Genomic DNA, 7,706 nt, shown 5'->3' with positions numbered 1-7,706 from the left:
AGATAAATTTGCAAAATCACTTTATACTGTGTATGTGTTCCTACTATTTGTATAAGATTTCATAGTAGTGACAGGTGGCTTCAATAAATGTACCACTTTATTATTTCATGTCATTTTCTGTCATGCATCCCTATCTGCTGCTCTTCCTGAAGGTTTATTAATTTATTGATTTACCCTTTGATGATAGTAGTATTCTGGTGCTCTAATCATTAACTTTTGTATTAAATGTAGTATAAACCCAGAGCAAAAAAATATCTCCTGTCCCAAGGACTCACAGTCTGTGTAGAATTGTATGACTTTCACCCATTATCCACTCAGTTTTTGGTTGTGGGGTTTTTTGGGGTTTTTTTTTGGTTTTTGTTTTTTGTTTTTTCACAGAATCACCAATCACAGAATCATCAAGATTGAAAAGGCCTTGAAGATCATTTAGTCCAACCATTAACCTAACACTGACCATTCTAAACGACATCATATTCCTCAGCACTATGTCAATGTGACTCTTAAACACCTCCAGGGATGGGGACTCCACCGCTTCTCTGAGCAGCCCATTCCAGCGCCTAACAACCCTTCTGGAAAGAAATGCTTCCTAATATTTCCTAAAATCCTTCTCTCCTTTTTCACTTGTTTCCCAAATACTGAATGTATTCTTGGGGGGGTGGGGTAAGAGTGGGGAAGATTATTGGGGGCAGGGGGGTGAGATGTTATTTAGTTTGCACATAAAGTTTTTCTCTTGTCTGATTTATAGACAGGGAATAAAACACATGAATGCTATGACAGCAGACCTTGACAGTTTTTAAACAGTCAGAGTCAAACAGAAGAGCTTTAATATTTCAGAAACTAAATTTATAGGAAAACTAAGGAAAACCTCTGTACACTAGCTAGGCAATTTTGACTTTTGGGACAGTAAATGTTTGGGTTTTCAAACCTGACTTATCCAAGATGCAGTTTTTATGATCTAATAGCTGTATTGCCACCCACTGGGACTACTATCATAAAATCACATGCAAAGTGGCAAATTCCTCAAACGTCAGAGAACTCATTACAGCTTGACAAGGCGCAAATTCTTGTGAATTTTTTTTATTGAGTGTGTTTTTCTTCAGAAAAAAAAACAAAAAAAAAACCAAAAAAAACCCCAGAAGCTGGTCACCATCAGGCATCTAGTTGCTATTAGTATCTGCACAAGTGGTTTCACCAGACAGGGTACGTGCTTCCAAACCCTGTCACCGTCAGAGCAAAAACTGCTGAGATGCTCTGAAAAGGTGTGTTTCTTCTTTTTTTCTTAATCAAATCTCATCAGATTCCCTGTATTTCTTATGGCAAGTTAGTAAAAGATGATTCAGTCTATTTTGGTAAAGTGCTAACATTTTAAGTCTGGAGAGAGGATTTAGTATCAGCATCTATTTAAGCAATGACTGTGTATGATGTCAGATATGGAAGTAGATTAAAAAAACATTTATCATGATATAAGGTATCTAGCACAAAATCTACAGCATCCTCAAGAAATATAGCTAGGCTTTTCCATCAGATTTGAAAAAAACACGTATTTCACTATTTTAGCAGAAAGTAAATAAAATTCTCCCCTAAAGAGTTATAATTTTATCTCAGTGCAATCATTTATTTATATTTATTTATGTTTATTTTCCTCAGGCATAAGAATTAATTTTTTAAAAATTCACTATAGGATAATCAATGTCTGAAATTAATTTAAATTATCTGCCAGTATTTTGATTTTTTTCTATTATGATCTTAAAAGTACTTCATTTCTTAATAATGCATAATACTTCCAATGACACAAAAATTAGAATTTTCTAATTTTTCAGAATTGCCTACTCCACATTTCTTGTTATTTGTACCAAAGTGAGATGTAATTAAAAAAATATGACATAGAATATAGATAAAAACATAACATGATATAATGTTCATTTGCCCTAGACTTCAGGAACATTTTAAAAATCTCATAGCCATGAAAAAGAGTTTTGGAAGTCTATAAAATAAAAATAAACAGTGTTAAAACCAGTGGATTGATCTGACTTAACTTTGAATAAGAGGTAAACAGAAAAATACAGGAGGTTTTGAAATTGAAATGCAATGAAAAAATGAGAGGATGAAATTCCCCTGTTTGGAAAGTCCAGAAGCAAAGGAAAGTCAGAGTTCATTCACAGTAATATAAACCTTAAAAAAAAAGCAACGAACAACCAGGTTTTCCAAACTACTGAAAGCATAAGATAACCTTGGAAATAACAATATATTAAAATATGGTAGGGTTTTCTTCATAACTAATGCTTAGAGATCACAGTAGAAAACAGCCTCCAAACAAAACTTGCCTCAGGAAAAAAAAAGTCTTTCCTTAATCTGTTCTAGTTTTCAGCTATATATTCTGTGTCAATGTTGTTATTCAACTTTAAAGTCAAATTTTTAAACAACTTCCTGCAAAATAGGAATTATCGCTCTCTGAATGAATCTCAGTAATTACTCTTTATATACTAATTTAATTCCAACTCCTTGAAACTAACTCTTTAACATATTTTAAAGTAGTTTTCTGCTGAGAATTTTTTGGAAGATTAAGAAACCAGTCCAGACTAAATCATGACATATACCACAAAATCCCCCTAGGTATGCTATTTGATGGGCTTTCAACACTACCTTTCTTAACAAGAATAAGATCCTATTTGATAACACTGGTGACTGAAAAGAACACTGAACCTATCCTGATTGTAAAGACTTCCCTGAGGGGAGCTTTAAAGGGATTAAATGAGCCATTGAAAACTGAGTAAGTGGATGAATCTTTGATGCTTGCCTACAGGGTTCTTGCTAATTTCTGAGACAAATGAGCACCCATTTCTGAAGTCAGCCCTGACCGAAGAGGATGGGCTAAAAAGAGCAAGTGGATCTTAGAAAAAAGTTCAGTACTACTGAGGGGTGCTTGAGGAGGTTGAGTCAAGAGGAAAAATTACAGGATGATCATCAGAAAGATAGGACATAGATAACCCATAAACGTTGGCTGAATTGTCACTTCTGTGGCAATTCATTTCAATACTCGGTAAAACTACCTTCCTAGGCTCAGCATACTGTTTGTCCATTTCAGAATAAGGTCAGTAAAGACTTTGTTTCTTTCTCCCTGTTCTCATCTGACCTGTGGGCATTATCCAGCGTGTGGAGAAGATCTGCAAGAAAAAAATTAGTTTTTAGTTTCTCTTTCATCTGCTATTAGCTTTGCAAATTTACATCAATTCAATCCCTAGATCTCACCCTGTCATTAATTCCTTTCTCTTTACATACATGCTTGTCTTCATTATAAAAGCTGAATGGAATGAGAAACTTAAGTATAAAAATTAATTATAATAATGCCTATTTGATCTTGAATATTCTAGTATATATTTTTTTCCTTTTTTCCCTTATAAAATATATCTCAATTCTTATGGCTTACATTAGTCATTAATGATGATGTAAAAATTCATTTTCATCCTTATCTTCTGGAGTTTTTTCCTGGTTTTAATACTTGAACTGTAACATGGTAGTGTTATATTAATATAAACCATATATAATCTAAATTTTTTAGTCTAGCTCATTGATAGCAAAATTAGACCTTCTTGGAAGTATACCTATATTCCCCCTGGAGTGAAATCACATTTTAAATTAAAAGCTTTCAACATTAATTTTCTAATAATAAATCTCACACCAGGTGCTTAATATTTTTTAAGGATGATAGCTCAGATTAAAAAATCAGCATCTACTGCTTCCTTCCAAAATCACCTTTTTTTCCCACAAAGGTTAACAGACGCAAAATAAAAACTTTAATTCACCTGACAGTAATATACATCGATATAGAGATGCAGAGTTCTAGGTAGAAAGTTTTGTTTTTCTAAAAAATAGAGTAAGTGAATGGATGATTTCAAATATCTCAGCAATTTCATTAATTATATCTTCAGTTTTAGCCTGCCAGACACTTTCCCTTTTCTCACTCTATTTCCTGTGTTCCCCATTATCTTGTTGGATTAACTTGCTTAGATATATCGTAAAATATGTCTACATTAAAGAATTGCATGGAAGGATTCAGTTTATATTCAAAGCTCTTTAATTATTCCCAGTTCAAGATCTTGAAAACTATCTCTTTCCCAGATCTGTCTCCTTTCCAGCTGCAGAAAGAGCCTAGCTGGCTAGCTTAGACTATGTAGAGAAAAATCAATGGAGAAGCAGATGTGCATTTATACGTGCATTATCAACAGTGTATTGAAAAGGTCTTCAAGAGGTTTTGAATCAGTGCCTGGCATAAGTTGACAGACAGGATAATATTCTGGCTGTTCTGCAAAGTCCTTTTTCCTTCTGATCTCTAGAGCCACTAGGATATCCTGTCTCATATTAATTAATAGCAGATGGTTGAGAATGTAGAGGAAGATCAAGGGATATTTGCTATTTGTCTAGGAGGAATGCAAGCTACAAACTGGTGCATACCACAAAATGCAAACCTGGTCTCCAAGCCTGCTTGTTTTGCAACATCACTGGCATGAGAACCTCTCCAGATCTGACAGAAACATGGAGCTCTGCTGTTTCTGAAAGGGGGACTCTGTCTTAAGAGGTAGTTAGCATGTCAGCAAAGGACTGAGATACACCCTTTTAAATCTATTAACCAAATTCTGCTGGTATTATATGGTCATATAATCAAATATCTAGAATTACATTTTGGCAAATTGTTCTTTCCCTTAATCCAAACCTAGCTGCCATTCAATTATGTTTAGATTGTCAGCAGGGGGTGCAATGTTCACTGACATGTTCTGCTGCCCACCTAATTGCTGCTTCCCTCTTCTGTGCTTCTGCTTCACCTTTTTCACACCCTTAAAGGAATCAGAAGTTGCTGGGCAGAAGGGATCAGGCAGAAAGGTGAAAGTTTCTGAGCTGGCAAGGCTAAGTGTAAGTTCAGGGGATCTTTCAAGTAAGAGAGTTTCATGAGTAAGAGCTTTGAGGGTGAGTTAGAATTGTGTGTGTGTGTGACAAAAGTGAAGATTTATGACCAAGTCAGACTGATAGATTTTTTTCTTTTTTCAGTTTGTAATTATTTAGCTGTCAAATAACATTTTTAAAGTTTTCTTATAGGAGGAGAGGCTAAAAAGAGAAGGAAAACCTTCTACACTGTCTTGTACTATGTTGTGCTATGCTACACTACACTATAACACTGTGACCTTAATATACTAGTAACAAAATAGTACAGGATTTACTTTCAGTCCCAAAACTCGCTGATATTACATGGCCTCTATTTGCAAGGGTAAATTCCGTTGCTCTGCAAAACAGGTTTGTGACATAAGAACTCTCCATCAGGAACGAGCCTGGTCAATGCTGACTCCCACACCTGCATTGACATGGTTCATGAGACTGGAGGTCTCTGACCCAGGTCTATGCTATCAGTCTAATAGTAGTCATGAAACTGTGCTGGAATGCATGTCTTTTGCCCTCCTGTTAGCAATTTTTCTACTTCCCTATAATTTTTTTTTTCCAGTTGTTCCCTCTGCTAGCAGACACCTGTAGACAATTTTTCAGTGGCTTCAGCCTTGTTTCAGTGACACACTGCATTTCAGCTGTTAAAACTTTAATCTGATGCTACAGCTAAGACTTCTAAAACTGTTCAAATTATAGCACATGGAAGTGAGAATGGGATAAATGTGAGAAATTGTGATCAATGCCTATGCATATTTCAACTGATAATGATAAATGCATATCTTTGTTACTGTGCTCTGTTTTGAAGAGTTCCATGAAATGTTACAGAGTAGTTTTTTTCTTGATTTCTTTCTTTTTATGTGGAAAAAAAAAAAAAAAAGTACACCAACAGTCTGGATGCTGCAAATACATCAGCAGTTATATATAATACATTACAATTAAAATTTAATACTGGATTATTTGTTTCACTGCCAAAATAACTAAAGAAAAACAAAATGTTCAGTATGAGGAATTTCCTTTGTTAAAATTATTTTCCCAAGAAATACAGTTGAAAATATAGTTCTCCAATTTATTTGCACCTTTCCATTTCACTAAGTCATTGCAGCAAGTCTGTTGTAAACGCGTATCAATGACGTTCTTTAAACTGCACATCAAGATTTGGCTCAAGCACATGAAAAAAAGGAATAAACACTTCAAATTCTAAATTTTGTAGGTTTCAGTCAAATTGAATTCTTACAGATTTGGGTGAGAATGTTCTTAATTAAAGTCTGTAAAATTTGGGTTGTCAAGAGGGAGAAAGGGATGTTCCATGAACATTAACACTGAGCAAGGGTTATGAACACTCAATCATTCTTCATATTCTTTGTATTAAATTATGAGAGAGATCCTTTTAAGAGGGTGAAGAGTTCAGATCTTGCCCACTAAACATTAAGAGTTTAAGCCACTGTGATTAGAGTTCTGTACTTCTGCTAGCAATGAAAATACGCCTTCATATCAATATTATTTTTAAATACTTATGCTGAAGCCCACAAAAGAGGGAGTGCTGTAACATTAACATTAAAAATTGTACTACAGGATCAGACTTACTCATGGTAAAACCCAGAACAGGTTCTAGGGAAAGAACGCTCCAGAAGGGTCTCTTGCAATTCCTCCCTAACCTCCTGGTGGAATGAGATGTAGTCGAAAGGAAGAACAAGTCTGAATGCAGTAAAAATCTGGTGTGCATTTTATTTTGAAATACTTCTCAAAGAACCTTCTCTTGATATTTTTTGGTTTGCAATAGATATACATCCTCAACAGGGAGAAGCCACGCTACTTGTGACCTATTTGGGTATCAAAGAAGCATTGGTCTGTGACACCTCTTAGCAACCCCAGTGTAGTTTACAGAAGACAGATATTATAGGTCAGGTGATCTTTGTGCGACAAGGAGACAAATGCTGTTTACATGGACACATACGTATAAAATATGTATAAGTAAAATATGGCTATTTATTTATGCTCACACCCCCCCAAAAAAAAGGAAAAAAAAAAAAAAAAAAGAAAAGCAGTATCCCCCAAATAAGAAAACTTAAAATAGTCTTATTTTGTTTCTCAATACACTCAGCCATTTTGTGCTTCTTTTCATAAAACTCAATTGGTTTTAGACTGTGTTTTTTAATTTCCTAGTGAATGAAAATCTGTTTAACATTCCCTCGAGGTAGTTTCCAAACAAAATACAATAGAAGCACAAGTGTTGCCCTCTGTGATGTACATAAAACATAAAAAGAATTGAAAAATTAAACTGAATTAAGTTGAAAGATCCCACATTATGAAATAAAAGTCAGGACTTTGGCATCTTATGGCCTTTCATGCTTTTCTTCTGAAATGGTGACAGATGTTGTGTGATGTTTACTTACCATCTATTTTAAAGGCCCTTCAGTATTTTCTCATGTGAAAACAGAAAATATAATACATAAAGCATCAATTGCTGTATCAAGACAGGTAATAAAAAGTCAACAGTATGGTATTTCTTTGGAGTGACATATTTAGCTCTTTTTAATGTCTTTAACAGTTAAATTAAATTCAGTCACAGTTTTGAAGCTTAAGATTCTAATCCAGGAAGTTTGTGATCTGATGTCTTGTCGTTTATTTTCCATTTTTTCCTCTTTCAGGTTCTGATGCTTTTCCTTTATGTTGTCCTTTTGTCTCATGCACCTGGATCTGCTCTTCCTCATTCCCAGTGGCCTTCTCTCACCCATGATATATTAGCAGTGTCTCCTGCAAGTTGTTCTATTAAC

Source organism: Athene noctua, chromosome 1 (genome assembly GCF_965140245.1).
Source record: "Athene noctua chromosome 1, bAthNoc1.hap1.1, whole genome shotgun sequence".
NCBI lineage: Eukaryota > Metazoa > Chordata > Aves > Strigiformes > Strigidae > Athene > Athene noctua.
The sequence above is the reverse complement of the archived record's forward strand: the minus strand, read 5'-3'. Positions refer to the sequence as shown.